Here is a 16,833-nt window from a genome sequence, read left to right on the forward strand (position 1 = left end):
AACAATTGTACATTTACATTTTAGTCATTTAGCAGACGCTCTTATCCAGAGCGACTTACAGTAGTGAATGCATACATTTCATTTCATGCATTTTTTTTTTGTTGTACTGGCCCCCCGTGGGAATTAAACCCACAACCCTGGCGTTGCACACACCATGCTGGCGTTGCAAACACCATGCTCTACCAACTGAGCCACAAGCCTGGTTCATCCTTGGGAGCAATTTCGTTCATCTGTACAAACAATAGTACGCAAGTATAAATACCATGGGACCACGCAGCCGTCATACCGCTCAGGAAGGAGACGCGTTCTGTCTCCTAGAGATGAACATACGTTGGTGCAAAAAGTGCAAATCAATCCCAGAACAACAGCAAGGACCTTATGAAGATGCTGGAGGAAACAGGTACAAAAGTATTTATATCCACAGTAAAATGAGTCCTATATTTATTAATTTTTTTTATTTCACCTTTATTTAACCAGGTAGGCAAGTTGAGAACAAGTTCTCATTTACAATTGCGACCTGGCCAAGATAAAGCAAAGCAGTTCGACAACATACAAAAACACAGAGTTACACATGGAGTAAAACAACATACAATCAATGATGCAGTAGAAAAAAAATAATAATAATAAGACTATATACAATGTGAGCAAATGATGTGAGATAAGGGAGGTAAAGGCAAAAAAATGCCATGCTATATCGACATAACCTGAAAGGCCACTCAGCAAGGAAGAAGCCACTGCTCCAAAACTGCCATATAAAATCCAGACTACGGTTTGCAACTGCACATGGGGACAAAGATTGTACTTTTTGGAGAAATGTCCTCTGGTCTGATGAAACAAAAGTATAACTGTTTGGCCATAATGACCATCGTTATGTTTGGAGGAAAAAGGGGGAGGCTTGCAAGAACACCATTCCAACCGGGAAGCACGGGGGTGGCAGCATCATGTTAAGGGGGGGGGGGGGGGGGGGGGGGGGTTCTGCAGTAGGGACTGGTGCACTTCACAAACTAGATGGCGTCATGAGGAAGGAAAATTCTGTGGATATATTGAAGCAACATCTCAAGACATCAGTCAGGAAGTTAAAGCTTGGTCGCAAATGGGTCTTCCAAATGGACAATGACCCCAAGCATACTTCCAAAGGCAAAATGGCTTAAGGACAGCAAAGTCAAGGTATTGGAGTGGCCATCACAAAGCCCTGACCTCAATTCTATAGAAAATTTGTGGGCAGAACTGAAAAAGCGTGTGTGAGCAAGGAGGCCTACAAACCTGACTCAGTTACACCAGCTCTGTCAGGAGGAATGGGCCAACATTCACCCAACTTATTGTGGGAAGCTTGTGGAAGGCTACCCGAAACGTTTGACCGAAGTTAAACAATTTAAAGGCAATGCTACCAAATACTAATTGAGTGTATGTAAACTTCTGACCCACTGGTAATGTGATGAAAGAAATAAAAGCTGAAATAAATCATTCTCTCTACTATTATTCTGAAATTTCACATTCTTAAAATAAAGTGGTGATCCTAACTGACCTAAGACAGGGAATTTTAACTAGGATTAAATGTCAGGGAATTGTGAAAAACTGAGATTAAATGTATTTTGGCTAAACTTCCAACTTCAACTGTGTGTGTGTATATATATATATATATATATATATATATATATATATATATATATATATACACTGCTCCAAAAAATAAAGGGAACACTTAAACAACACAATGTAACTCCAAGTCAATCACACTTCTGTGAAATCAAACTGTCCACTTAGGAAGCAACACTGATTGACAATAAATTTCACATGCTGTTGTGCAAATGGAATAGACAACAGGTGGAAATTATAGGTAATTAGCAAGACACCCCCAATAAAGGAGTGGTTCTGCAGGTGGGGACCACAGACCACTTCTCAGTTCCTATGCTTCCTGGCTGATGTTTTGGTCACTTTTGAATGCTGGCGGTGCTTTCACTCTAGTGGTAGCATGAGACGGAGTCTACAACCCACACAAGTGGCTTAGGTAGTGCAGCTCATCCAGGATGGCACATCAATGCGAGCTGTGGCAAGAAGGTTTGCTGTGTCTGTCAGCGTAGTGTCCAGAGCATGGAGGCGCTACCAGGAGACAGGCCAGTACATCAGGAGACGTGGAGGAGGCCGTAGGAGGGCAACAACCCAGCAGCAGGACTGCTACCTCCGCCTTTGTGCAAGGAGGAGCAGGAGAAGCACTGCCAGAGCCCTGCAAAATGACCTCCAGCAGGCCACAAATGTGCATGTGTCTGCTCAAACGGTCAGAAACAGACTCCATGAGGGTGGATTGAGGGCCCGACGTCCACAGGTGGGGGTTGTGCTTACAGCCCAACACCGTGCAGGACGTTTGGCATTTGCCAGAGAACACCAAGATTGGCAAATTCGCCACTGGCGCCCTGTGCTCTTCACAGATGAAAGCAGGTTCACACTGAGCACATGTGACAGACGTGACAGAGTCTGGAGACGCCGTGGATAACGTTCTGCTGCCTGCAACATCCTCCAGCATGACCGGTTTGGCGGTGGGTCAGTCAGGGTGTGGGGTGGCATTTCTTTGGGGGGCCGCACAGCCCTCCATGTGCTCGCCAGAGGTAGCCTGACTACCATTAGATACCGAGATGAGATCCTCAGACCCCTTGTGAGACCATATGCTGGTGCGGTTGGCCCTGGGTTCCTCCTAATGCAAGACAATGCTAGACCTCATGTGGCTGGAGTGTGTCAGCAGTTCATGCAAGAGGAAGGCATTGATGCTATGGACTGGCCCGCCTGTTCCCCAGACCTGAATCCAATTGAGCACATCTGGGACATCATGTCTCGCTCCATCCACCAACGCCACATTGCACCACAGACTGTCCAGGAGTTGGCGGATGCTTTAGTCCAGGTCTGGGAGGAGATCCCTCAGGAGACCATCCGCCACCTCATCAGGAGCATGCCCAGGCGTTGAAGGGAGGTCATACAGGCACGTGGAGGCCACACACACTACAGAGCCTCATTTTGACTTGTTTTAAGGACATTACATCAAAGTTGGATCAGACTGTAGTGTGGTTTTCCACTTTAATTTTGATTGTGACTCCAAATCCAGACCTCCATGGGTTGATAAATTGGATTTCCATTGATTATTTTTGTGTGATTTTGTTGTCAGCACATTCAACTATGTAAAGAAAAAAGTATTTAATAAGATTATTTCTTTCATTCAGATCTAGGATGTGTTGTTTAAGTGTTCCCTTTATTTTTTGAGCAGTATATATATATATATAAACTCAGCAAAAAAAGAAACAATCCTTTGTCAGGACCATGTCTTTCAAAGATAATTCATAAAAATCCAAATAACTTCACAGATCTTCATTGTAAAGGGTTTAAACACTGTTTCCCATGCTTGTTCAATGAACTATAAATAATTAATGAACATGCACCTGTGGAATGGTTAAGACACTAACAGCTTACATATGGTAGGCAATTAAGGTCACAGTTATGAAAACTTAGGACACTAAAGAGGCCTTTCTACTGACTCTGAAAAACACCAAAAGAAAGATGCCCAGGGTCCCTGCTCATCTGCGTGAACGTGCCTTAGGCATGCTGCAAGGAGGCATGAGGACTGCAGATGTGGCCAGGGCAATAAATTGCAATGTTCGTACTATGAGACGCCAAAGACAGCGCTACAGGGAGACAGGATGCACAGCTGATCGTCCTCGCAGTGGCAGACCACGTGTAACAACACCTGCACAGGATCGGTACATCCGAACATCACACCTGCGGGACAGTTACAGGATGGCAACAACAACTGCCTGAGTTACACCAGGAACGCACAATCCCTCCATCAGTGCTCAGACTGTCCTCAATAGGCTGAGAGTGTCACATCCTGACCAGTAAAATAGGTTGTTTGTTATTGTAGTTTGGTCAGGGCGTGGCAGGGGGTGTTTGTTTAGAGTGTTTCGGGGTTTGTTGGGCTATGTTCTTATTTAAGAGGGGTGTTTGTTTAGAGTGTTTCGGGGTTTGTTGGGCTATGTTCTTGTTAGTCTATTTCTATGTTAGTTCTAGTATGTCTATTTCTATGTGGTGTTTATTGGGTTGACCTTCAATTGGAAGCAGCTGCTCCTAGTTGCTTCTAATTGAAGGTCCTATTTAAGAGGGGTGTTTTTTCTATGGGATTTGTTGGTAGTATTTCCTGTTTTGTGTTCGTGCACCTGACGGGACTGTTCAGTGTCGATTGTTGTTTTGTATACGTGTTTCTTTTGTTTTCCTTCTTTAAGAAGATGAGTTTACACGTTCCCGCTGCGTTTTGGTCTAATTCCTATGACACCCGTGACAGAACTACCCACCACCAACGGACCAAGCAGCGGAGGAAGGAGCGGCAGCAGAGCTGTAAAGAGGACTGGATATGGGAGGACATCCTGGATGGCAAGGGATGCTACACGTGGGAAGAGATCCTGGCCGGAAGGGATCGCCTCCCATGGGAACAGGTGGAGGCAGCCAGGAGAGAGGAGATACTGGCGGGTGAGTCACCATGGAGGAAGGCTGAAGAGGACAGAGAACGCTATGCTGGGACACGGCTAGCAAGGAAGCCTGAGAGGCAGCCCCAATAAAACATTTTTGGGGGGGGCACACGGGGAGATTGGCTAGGGCAGGCAGTAGACCTGAACCACCTCCCCGTGCTTATTATGGGGAGCAGCGGATCAGAAGAGCGCCGGTGTATGCGGAAGTGCGTACGATCTCGCCCATGCACACACACAGTCCGGTGCGAGTGATCCCAGCCCCTCGCAAGTGCCGTGCTAGAGTGGGCATCCAGCCTGGAAGGAGCATGCCTGCGCAGCACATCTGGCCACCAGTGCGCCTCCTAGGCCCAGGCTACCCTACGCCTGCTCTACGCACGGCAGCCATCAGGCCTCTGCACAGCCCATTTCGCCCTGTGCCAGCACTCCGCTCGTGCAGGGCTACTATTACCATCCAGCCAGGACGGGTTGTGCAGGAGGTGCGCTCCAGACCTCCAGTGCCTACTCATGGCCTGGTGTATCCAGTTCCTGCTCCTCGCACTAGCCCTGAGGTGCGTGTCTCTAGTCTGGCGCCTCCAAAGCCAGCACCACGCACCAGGCCTCCAGTGCGTCAGCCCAGTCTAGTACATTCTGTTCCCGCTCCTCGCACTAGCCTTGGGGTGCGTGTCTCCAGTCTGGTACCTCCAGTACCAGTCCCACGCACCAGGCCTCCAGTGCGTCAGCCCAGTCCAGCTCGTCCTGCTCCTGCTCCTCACACTAGCCCTGTGGTGCGTGTCCCTAGTCTGGCGCCTCCTAATCCAGCTCCACGCATCAGGCCTTCAGTGCGCAGTCCCCGTCCAGAGCTTCCGACGACAGTGCCCTGTCCAGAGCTTCCAACGACAGTGCCCCGTCCAGAGTGTCCGGCAACAGTGCCCCGTCCAGAGTGTCCGGCAAGAGTTCCCCGTCCAGAGTGTCCGGCAACAGTGCCCCGTCCAGAGTGTCCGGCAACAGTGCCCCGTCCAGAGCTTCCGGCGACAGTGCCCCGTCTAGAGATGGCCCACAGTTCGGAGCCTGCAGAGACGGCCCACAGTCCGGAGCCAGCAGAGACGGCCCACAGTCCGGAGCCAGCAGAGACGGCCCACAGTCCGGAGCCAGCAGAGACGGCCCACAGTCCGGAGCCGACAGAGACGGCCCACAGTCCGGAGCCGACAGAGTCGCCCTACAGTCTGGAACCGACAGTCGCCCTACAGTTTGGAACCAGCACAGCCAGAGTCGCCCTCCAGTCCGGAGCTCCCAGAGTCGCCCTCCAGTCCGGAGCTCCCAGAGTCGCCCTCCAGTCCGGAGCTCCCAGAGTCGCCCTCCAGTCCGAGGTCTCCAGCGACGCGCATCAGCCCGAGGTCTCCAGCGACGCTCATCAGCCCGAGGTCTCCAGCGACGCTCATCAGCCCGAGGTCTCCAGCGACGCGCATCAGCCCGAGGTCTCCAGCGATGCGCCTTAGTCCAGAGACTTCGGGAGGGGTAAAATATAATAAGCATTTAGCGGGGGTGGACAGGTTAGGTTGGGGAGTAAGGCCGGAGCCTGAGCCACCTCCGCAGTAGGGGGTTGGGGAGGGGGAGTGTAGCACAAGAACCGTCGGTGATGGTGGCCACCCTCCCTTCCCTCCCTTTAGTTAGGATTATTTTTTGTTTTGGGGTTTATTTTTGGTGTGTTTATTTTTGTGTGAGGTGCTTTCGGGGTCTGCACCTTGGGGGGGGGGGGGGGGGGGGGGGGGGGGGGGGTACTGTCACGTGCTGACCAGTAAAAGAGGTGGTTTGTTATTGTAGTTTGGTCAGGGCGTGGCAGGAGGTGTTTGTTTAGAGTGTTTCGGGGTTTGTTGGGCTATGTTCTTGTTAGTCTATTTCTATGTTAGTTCTAGTATGTCTATTTCTATGTGGTGTTTATTGGGTTGACCTTCAATTGGAAGCAGCTGCTCCTAGTTGCTTCTAATTGAAGGTCCTATTTAAGAGGGGTGTTTTTTCTATGGGATTTGTGGGTGGAATTTCCTGTTGTGTGTTCGTGCACCTGACGGGACTGTTTCGTGTCGATTGTTGTTTTGTAAACGTGTTTCTTTTGTTTTCCTACTTTAATAAAATAAGAAGATGATTTTACACATTCCCGCTGCGTTTTGGTCTAATCCCTACGACACCCGTGACAGAGAGAGGCTGGACTGAGGGCTTGTAGGCCTGTTGTAAGGCAGGTCCTCACCAGACATCACCGGCAACAACGTTGGCTATGGGCACAAACCCACCGTCGCTAGACCAGACAGGACTGGCAAAAAGTGCTCTTCACTGACGAGTCACGGTTTTGTCTCACCAGGGGTGATGGTCGGATTCGCGTTTATCGTCAAAGGAATGAGCGTTACATCGAGGCCTGTACTCTGGAGCGGGATCGCATTTGGAGGTGGAGGGTCCATTGGACTCAGGAGGAGTGGAAACGCATCTGGCAGGCCGATGGATGAATCTGGGTGTGGTCGATGCCAGGAGAACGCTACCTGCCCCAATGCATAGTGCCAACTGTAAAGTTTTGTAAAGGGGGAATAATGGTCTGGGACTAATTTTGATCTTTCAGGCAAGGCCCCTTACTTCCAGTGAAGGGAAGTCTTAACGCTACAGCATATAATGACATTCTAGACGATTCTGTGATTCACAATTTGTGGAAGGCCCTTTCCTGTTTCTGCATGACAATGCCCCTGTTCAGAAAGCGAGGTCCATACAGAAACAGTTTGTCGATTGGTGTGGAAGAACTTGACTGGCCTGCACAGAGACTGACCTCAACCCCATCGAACACCTTTAGGATGAATTGGAACGCCGACTGCGAGCCAGGCCTAATCGCCCAACATCAGTGCCCTACCTCACTAATGCTCTTGTGGCTTAATTGAAGCAAGTTTCCGCAGCAATGTTCCAACGTCTAGTCGAAAGCCTTCCCAAAAGAGTGGAGACTGTTATAGCAGCAACGGGGGGACCAACTCCATATAAATGCCCATGATTTTGGAATGAGATGTTCGACGAGCAGGTGTCCACATACTTTTGGTGATGTAGTGTAAAACCATATCTATTTTTGATTGATCTTCCCACCAATGATACTCTTACTCTAGGCCTGTTTTTTCCCAGCTTATTGCCTTAAATTAATGCTTCTTCCCACTGTACCATAGTTAGAGTTCAACATCTGAGAGGGAGCAGGTAATGGGATGTTAGATGTTATGTAAACCTGTAGTTATTGCATTCTAGATGTTCAGATACGCACTTGAAGTGCATATTTTATGTCAATTTATCATTATCTATAATAATGGCAATAAGAGTCTTGCTATTATTATTTCTATCACATGTCCTCATTTGACCTTTTTCAGATCCAAGAAGTGTAATCATGGATTTTTCCATTTAGTACAGGCTTGCAGAAAAATGTGTTCAAAGGTAGGCTACGTAATGTAGTCTGACACACATGCAGGTGTGTACAGGCCGAAGTATCCCACCACCACCGCATAAATGTCACCTGGCTAGTTGCTACACATACAGTGCCTTCGGAAAGTATTCAGACCCCTTAACTTTTTCCACATTGTGTTACGTTACAGCCTTATTCTAAATATTACATTTAAAAAAATACTCAGTGATCTGCACACAATACCCCATAATAACGAAGCAAGAACAGGTTTTTATAAATGTTTGCAAATGTAAAAAACAGATACCTTATTTACAGTATTCAGACCCTTTGCTATGAGACTCGAAAATTGAGCTCAGGTGCATCCTGTTTCCATTGGTCATCCTTGAGATGTTTCTACAACTTGATTGAAGTCCACTTGTGGTAAATTCAATTGATTGGATATGATTTGGAAAGGCACACACCTGTCTATATAAGATCCCACAGTTGACAGTGTATGTCAGTGCAAAAACCAAGTTGTGAAGTCGAAGGAATTGTCCGTAGAGCAGGATTGTGTCAAGGCACAGATCTGGGAAAGGGTCCCAAAACATTTCTGCAGCATTGAAGGTCTCCAAGAACACAGTGGCCTCCATCATTCTTAAATGGAAGAAGTTTGAAACCACCAAGACTCTTCCTCGAGCTAGCCGCCCGGCCAAACTGAGCAATCGGGGGAGAAGGGCCTTGGTCAGGGAGGTGACCAAGAACCTGATGGTCACTGACAGAGCTCTAGAGTTCCTCTGTGGAGATGGGAGAACCTTCCAGAAAGGCACATGACAGCCTGCTTGGAGTTTGCCAAAAGGCACCTAGAGACTCTCAGACCATGAGAAACAAGATTCTCTGGTCTGATGAAACCAAGATTGAACTCTTTGGCCTGAATGCCAAGCGTCACCTCTGGAGGAAACCTGGCACCATCCCTACGGTGAAGCATGGTGGTGGCAGCATCATGCTGTGGGGATGTTTTTCAGTGCCAGGGACTGGGAGACTAGTCAGGATTGAGGCAAAGATGAACAGAGAAAAGTACAGATAGATCCTTGATGAAAACCTGCTCCAGAACGCTCAGGACCTCAGACTGGGGTGAGGGTTCACCTTCCAACAAGAAAACGACCATAAGCACACAGCCAAGACAACACAGGAATTGCTTCGAGACATGTCTCTGAATGTCCTTGAGTGGCCCAGCCAGAGCCCGGACTTGAACCTGATCGAACATCTCTGAAGAGACCTGAAAATAGCTGTGCAGAAACGCTCCCCATCCATCCTGACAGAGCTTGAGAGGATCTGCAGATAAAAATAGGAAAAACTCCCCAAATACAGGCGTGCCAAGCTTGTAGCGTCATACCCAAGAAGACTCGAGGCTGTAATCGCTGCCAAAGGTGCTTCAACAAAGTACTGTGTAAAGGGTCTGAATAATTATGTAAATGTTATATTTCCTTTTTTTTTTTTTTTTTTTTTATTTGCAAACATTTCTAAAAACCTGTTTTGGTTTGTCATTATGGGGTACTGTGTGTAGATTGATGATGTTAGGTTCTAAATAACAGGGTAAAAACTGACGGATAACTGTAAAAGCTCAAACCAAGTTTATTCACGTAAAAGGTGAACAGACAAAGACATGTTTCCCCCAGCACGAGTATATATACCCCAATTTGGGTGAAGTATCCTCCTACCCTCTAAATATTACATCTTTATTACTAGGCAGGACGTTAAGTGATGCAGGCAATAAACTGTTCCTTCTCCCTTAATGTGACCTGACCTGACCTCGGCCCTCATTCCTCACTAAACCACTGAGAGAGGTGTTGATGCACCCTTATCAGTGACTGCAACCATGTGATTGCCTTTCCTTTACTCAGTACATTCAAAGCTTAATTGCCTCGAGCATATACTGTACGTTCCTCCTACAGATAACCATTAACTTCTGGTGTAGAAACCAGACTATGGCTCTCCTCATTTCCATAGGACACCTGATAATTAACCCTATTTCAAGTTTAGAAGTCAGAACCCATCAATGAGGGATAAAAAAGGTTTAATACATTTTAGAATAAGGTTGCAACCTAACAAAATGTGGAAAAAGTCAAGGGGTCTGAATACTTTCCGAAGGTACACCAGGGGTACAACTTTGGTTTTAGAACTGGAGAGGACATAACATACATGTATATTTTTTTTAATTATTATCCAGTCTGATTAACACTCCAGACAGCCTACTCGACTACTTGGAGGCATTGTGCATGGTCCTAAAGCACACCGTTGCCTCGTTTTATAATCTACTCACTCCTCCCTGTTACCCTTGTTCAGCTGAATGCCAAGCTGAGAGAGTATGACCAGAGACTGACAGAGGTGCGTAATGAGTACCTTCCATCAAATCCCATCACCAGTACTACTACACTGCAGAGCTGACTGCCATCATGAGGGTAAGACCACCTGGCATCTCCTAACTTCATACTGTCTCTCTGGATTCTCATCATGGGCTGTTGTCTTAGGCATATTAGATGGGCTCTTTTAGGAATGAGCACTTTGCATAGTCTGCACTCTCAGACGTTTCTCCTATCACTGAAAAAACATTCCTTTGTGTGTATGAGTTAGCGCTTAAATCACTTCCTGTCTGTGGTTGTTTTAGCTGTAGAGCTGAGAGCACCAACGTCAGCGAAATTAACCCAAATATGAAATCCTCAAATGTTTTCTTTTCACTTTTTGCCTTTGCAAAGTAATCAGGTGACTCAAACGTTCAGCTCAGCAGAATACATTAATTTAAGGGTTATTTTCCCCACAGAACATTCATAACACCACAATCTATTTCAATGGGCCTCTTCATCTCTCACTCAAGGGAAATATCTCTGTGACTGAACTCTTATTATTGCAGTAACAAATGTCATTCATTATGAATCATTTGATTAAAATCCTCCCAAGTGAATTTCCCCCTCAAAACACCACTGATTTTGTCTGGCATGATGGCTTCGGCCATAACCCCAGCTCTCAGTTCTGCCTTTTACCCAACAGAGACTGGACGGCGACCTGTATGACCAAATCCGAGAGAACTTCACTCTGCTGTGCTGCACAGATATCGACACCTGCCAGTCCACGCACAGCGACTTTAGCGAGATCTGCGAGGACTCCACCAAGGTGAGGTCAGGTGTGGGACCCACTGAAGCTCTTCTCACAGTAAAACCCTCCACAGACAGTAGTCCCTCTCTTATGCCAAGAGCTGTGACATTCCTCACTTGGGCACCGCTGACGGTGGCCAGGCAGAATGTTCTGTTCTGTGGGAGTCAGTCAGACAGATTTGTTTGGTTGTTTTTCCTCCTGGAGTCCCCGGTCTTCACCAGAACGACCGGCTTTCACTTCCAGGTTGCTCCTAAAGACAAGGTGTGGCTTGCTTTGATACCACTCTCCTTGGTTACCATGTAAACACCATTATATGGCAATTAATATCCACAAATCTGTTTTGATAAAAGCCTGATTGTGGTGAAAATTTTGACATTTTCATGGAGTGAATGGTCCTTTGTGTGTGAGATAAACCCAGCTTCACCTCTCCTATTCTTCCTAAAGGTGTGCATTCTGAAGCAATAGAGCTCCTGGACTGACCATCCATGATATCAACATTATAGTGTTTTGAGGCTATACAGTGTTTGTTTACATTTACATTGTTTACAAACAAGCGTATATTTTGGGTTCTGATGGGTACCCAAATGGGTGGGATAGTTGAACTAAGCTCATGAGGCATTTATAAGTTATATTCTTCAGGAATCAATGGGTATATATCATTCATTTATAAGTCCAAATTGATGTAGCGACTAAGCTTTAAGCAGGCTCTATTATTAACAGACCAGAATTCCTCTTTTATTCAACCGGGTTAGCCTTCTGCAGAGGTGGACTAAGTTATTTTATGCTAAGTGAGTGGTGTGTGTGATGAAGAAAGAAACGAAGGCTGCATCATGTGTCCTAGGTCTATAGACAAGCCTCTGCAGATGCAGGATGCTTTGTACTACTAGATCCTTTTGTAGATAACAAAAGCAACCTGCCCACTTGACCCTATCCCCTCCTCTCTTCTCCAGACCATTTCCGGAGACCTTCTCCCCTTCCTCACCTCGCTCATCAACTCATCCTTGACCGCTGGCTACGTCCCTTCCGTCTTCAAGAGAGCGAGAGTTGCACCCCTTCTGAAAAAACCTACACTCGATCCCTCCGATGTCAACAACTACAGACCAGTATCCCTTCTTTCTTTTCTCTCCAAAACTCTTGAACGTGCCGTCCTAGGCCAGCTCTCCTGCTATCTCTCTCAGAATGACCTTCTTGATCCTAATCAGTCAGGTTTCAAGACTGGGCATTCAACTGAGACTGCTCTTCTCTGTGTCACGGAGGCTCTCCGCACTGCTAAAGCTAACTCTCTCTCCTCTGCTCTCATCCTTCTAGACCTATCTGCTGCCTTTGATACTGTGAACCATCAGATCCTCCTCTCCACCCTCTCCGAGTTGGGCATCTCCGGCGCGGCCCACGCTTGGATTGCGTCCTACCTGACAGGTCGCTCCTACCAGGTGGCGTGGCGAGAATCTGTCTCCGCACCATGCGCTCTCACCACTGGTGTCCCCCAGGGCTCTGTTCTAGGCCCTCTCCTATTCTCGCTATACACCAAGTCACTTGGCTCTGTCATATCCTCACATGGTCTCTCCTATCATTGCTATGCAGACGACACACAATTAATCTTCTCCTTTCCCCCTTCTGATAACCAGGCGGTGAATCGCATCTCTGCATGTCTGTCAGACATATCAGTGTGGATGACGGATCACCAGCTCAAGCTGAACCTCGGCAAGACGGAGCTGCTCTTCCTCCCGGGGAAGGACTGCCCGTTCCATGATCTCGCCATCACGGTTGACAACTCCCTTGTGTCCTCCTCCCAGAGTGCTAAGAACCTTGGCGTGATCCTGGACAACACCCTGTCGTTCTCCACTAACATCAAGATGGTGACCCGATCCTGTAGGTTCATGCTCTACAACATTCGCAGAGTACGACCCTGCCTCACACAGGAAGCGGCGCAGGTCCTAATCCAGGCACTTGTCATCTCCCGTCTGGATTACTGCAACTCGCTGTTGGCTGGACTCCCTGCCTGTGCCATTAAACCCCTACAACTCATCCAGAACGCCGCAGCCCGTCTGGTGTTCAACCTTCCCAAGTTCTCTCACGTCACCCCGCTCCTCCGCTCTCTCCACTGGCTTCCAGTTGAAGCTCGCATCCGCTACAAGACCATGGTGATTGCCTACGGAGCTGTGAAGGGAACGGCACCTCCATACCTTCAGGCTCTGATCAGGCCCTACACCCAAACAAGGGCACTGCGTTCATCCACCACTGGCCTGCTGGCCCCCCTACCTCTGAGGAAGCACAGTTCCCGCTCAGCCCAGTCAAAACTGTTCGCTGCTCTGGCACCCAAATGGTGGAACAAGCTCCCTCACGACGCCAGGACAGCGGAGTCAATCACCACCTTCCGGAGACACCTGAAACCCCACCTCTTTAAGGAATACCTAGGATAGGATAAAGTAATCCTTCTAACCCCCCCCCCCCCCCCCCCTTAAAAGATTTAGATGCACTATTGTAAAGTGGTTGTTCCACTGGATATCATAAGGTGAATGCACCATTTTGTAAGTCGCTCTGGATAAGAGCGTCTGCTAAATGACTTAAATGTAAATGTAAATGTAGATATAATGGCAGGGCTCTCTCCTCCACTCTGCCTGGCCCATTGAGGCAGGTGGGTGCCCTGTATCTGTATCCGAATGGAATGCGTGAGTCACTGTCTACTTCCCCCACAAGGACAAATGCAAATGCTGCTGGCACCATGAGTCAGTTGGCACTGTTCATTCAATCCACACACCTCACCCACCTCCTCCTGCTTTACTCAGTTGTCTTTGTCTTAAAAAATGGTGATCAAGACTTTGCAGTGGCCTGGAAAACCATGTTTCTTTACTTTACTTTACGGAACAGACATTGGGTTTAGGAAGCATAATGCAGACAATATGCTGCTAATATTATCCTAGTATGATGCTAATGCCCACCCCAGATGTCCTTGTTGACTACAACCCTTGTTTTGCTGTGCTGTATAATGATGAAATCTATCATCCTTAATTGGTGAAACTGCCACATCCATTTGGGATATTACAGCAACAAAGAAGTTATTGCAAACAACAAACACTGTCGTCATCGTTGTCGTCCCCCCTCGGACATCATTGTACGTGTGATTTTAATTTTTTTTACCACTCTGCCGGACACTCCTCTCTTCTGATTAATCAACAAAACAATAACAAAGGCGCTGGGGCGAACAGTGGTGCTGTTTCTCCAAATGCGGATTCCATATTTAAGGTGTTGATGTATTATGTCTGAGGTGTGACAGTGTGCTTGTTGTGGCTATAAAAGGGATGACTGAGTAAAATCAATCTGGTACAAAGTGCCTGTGAGAGACGTGCGGGAGGGGTGACAGGCGGTAGAAAGGTGCATGTGTGTGTGTGTCCAGGTTAGCCAGGAGTCCAGGCTGGCGAGCACCGCCATGACCCAGGCAGATGAGTAGCTAGAGAGGGACAGGAGGCTGAGCGAGGCACATATGTCCAACGAAGACATCTCCGAGAACGAGTCTGAGTTTACAGACTTTGACGAATATGATAAATATGGTGACACTTTCATTGATTCAACTTTGTGCTCGATGCCGTGCGGATACCCCTTGGCTTGCAGGGTTCTCTACAGCTATCAGGTGAGAATATCATAACTTACTGTTTTGGAAATGAAAGCATGCAAAGTCAATATTACAGGAATGGGATTTTAGTCTCAGGTTTTATAGTGTGCCTGCCAAGGAGATGAGCTTATCAATCACAGAGGGGGAGGAGCTTCAGGTGATAGAGGATGGAGACATGGAGGACTGGCTGAAGGTAAAGGACAGGTTTCTCTCTGGCTGCGCCACAGATGGCAGCCTATTCTCTATATATTGTGCACTATTTTTGACCAGAGGCCTATGGGCGAATAGGGTGCCATAGAGGAAATAGGGTGCCATTTAGGACGCATCTTATGCCTCAATGAACAGTGCTATTTACTGTAGCAGTCAGTTGGTCCCATACATTGACTACAGTACATTTACCCTCTACCAAACTGCTGCAGTCTCCCCACTTCTTGTTTATACTCAGCACAGAGTAAACACACTACTGCTCTTCCTGTGTGAGAAAGAGGTACTATGTCGCAACCTCATCCTTGCTGACCCATAACAGTTTTGAAAAATATCGAGATGCCATAATTGAATTAAATGACTATTATACTAGCTTACTTTACACATCTATGAAGTCAAACTCTACCTGACTACATTATCCATAAAGCCATGTTTTGTTCACCTAATGTCAAAATAAAGCCCTAATTTTGAGCATCACTGCATGTGGGCTCTTTTTGCAGGCCCATAATGCAGCAGGCCAGGTTGGCTATGTCCCTGTGAGGTACCTGCAGTTCCTGTTGTCCCTAGCAGAAGGCTCCTCTGCCTACCTTAAGCTGGGCATCCCTGGTCCCCAGCTGGACTGGTCCTTGAACAGCTCCGGCTCTTCACCAGAACACTCCAAGAAGGAGCAGGGCCGCTTCCCTCACTCTGGGGGTTAGTAGAAGCTCTCCTCTCTTAAGAATCATCACTAAACAATAACCAAAAAGCCAGTTCCTCTCTCCCACCTCTGAATGTTTGTGAGATGATTCACCAAATTCCAGGTTCAATGTGTATTACTTTGATATTACTGTGACTCCATCTTGTTAATCATTAGTAATGTAAACAACATTTTCCCATGTATTATTGTCTCTGATTTCCGAGTGTGGGTGTACTTTGTGACGCAAGTTTGGCGTGGGCACTGAATGAGTACCAGGGCCAGGGTGCAGAGGAGCTGACCTTCCTAGAAGTGGCGGTCATCAGACTGCTGCGCTACCACCAGGGAGAGGTGGATGACAGCTTCTGGGAGGAAGAGCTGGATGGACGTGTAGGGGTCTTCCCTTCTCTGGTTGTGGAGCTGTTGGGAGACCTGAGGAAGAGGTGAGAGATCTGGTTAACACTCTGAAAGAGACATTGTCGTCAAATGTACCTTCAATAAAAGCATACAGGGGTTGATGAGAAAGAAGGCTCTGAGCAGTACGGATGTGGTCTAATTGTGCGGTGTGCCACCTTGTGGCATATTGTTGTAGTACTGTACAACACATTCCATAAGACTAGTCAGGTGACAGAAGATTCATCTCTGCAGATAGAATTGGAGGATGTTGAAAGAAATCTCTGCATTCTCTACTCAAGGGGATTATCGGATGTTGTTTTTATGATCTGAAGTCCCATTGTTTCGACATTCCATTCCGCAGCATTCACACCCCAACTCTTCCTCCGTTCTCTCCACCCATTCCTATCTCTGGAACACTCTGCGGTCTCTTCTGCTCCTCACCCTGCCCTGGGTCCTGGTCTGTAAACAGTACACCTCCTAGAGATCTGGAGGACAGGTTGCAAGCTGCTGTCCCACTGGAAATACAGAGGCTGTCAGACAGCAAGGCAGGCGGGGATTCACACTCTGTCATTATACCTCATAGACTTCATAGACTTCGTTATCAAGGAACAGTACCATGCATGTCCTTGAATATCAAGTCGATTATTAAGAAGTGGAAGGTGTAACGCACCACAAAGACCCTGCCTAGATCAGGCAATTCCTCCAAACTGGATGACCGAGCAAGTAGGAGACTGATCAGAGAGGCTAACAAGAGTCCAAAGGCACCCTTGAAAGAGCTGCGTGTGTGCATGTGACGACAATATCCCAAGCATGTATGTTAGGGTGGCAAGAAGGAAGCCATTACTCAAGAAAGCCCACTTTGAATCCCGTTTGAAGTAAGCAAAAAAAGACTTGGGAGATTATGGAGCCATGTGGCAAAAAC

General features: G+C 47.4%; 1 protein-coding gene across 1 annotated transcript in view; it reads right to left on the reverse strand.

Annotated features, from left to right (window-relative positions):
* Positions 1–13,628: 13,628 nt before the first annotated feature.
* LOC106604951 (uncharacterized) overlaps positions 13,629–16,833 on the reverse strand; it is a 30,908-nt gene continuing 27,703 nt past the window's right edge. Inside the window, exon 6 of the transcript XR_014392329.1 lies at positions 13,629–15,947. The gene's annotated coding sequence lies outside the window, so the exon portion shown is untranslated. The remainder of the gene's footprint in view (positions 15,948–16,833) is intronic.

This window comes from Salmo salar, chromosome 05, assembly GCF_965601325.2.
Source record: "Salmo salar chromosome 05, fSalSal1, whole genome shotgun sequence".
Lineage (NCBI taxonomy): Eukaryota > Metazoa > Chordata > Actinopteri > Salmoniformes > Salmonidae > Salmo > Salmo salar.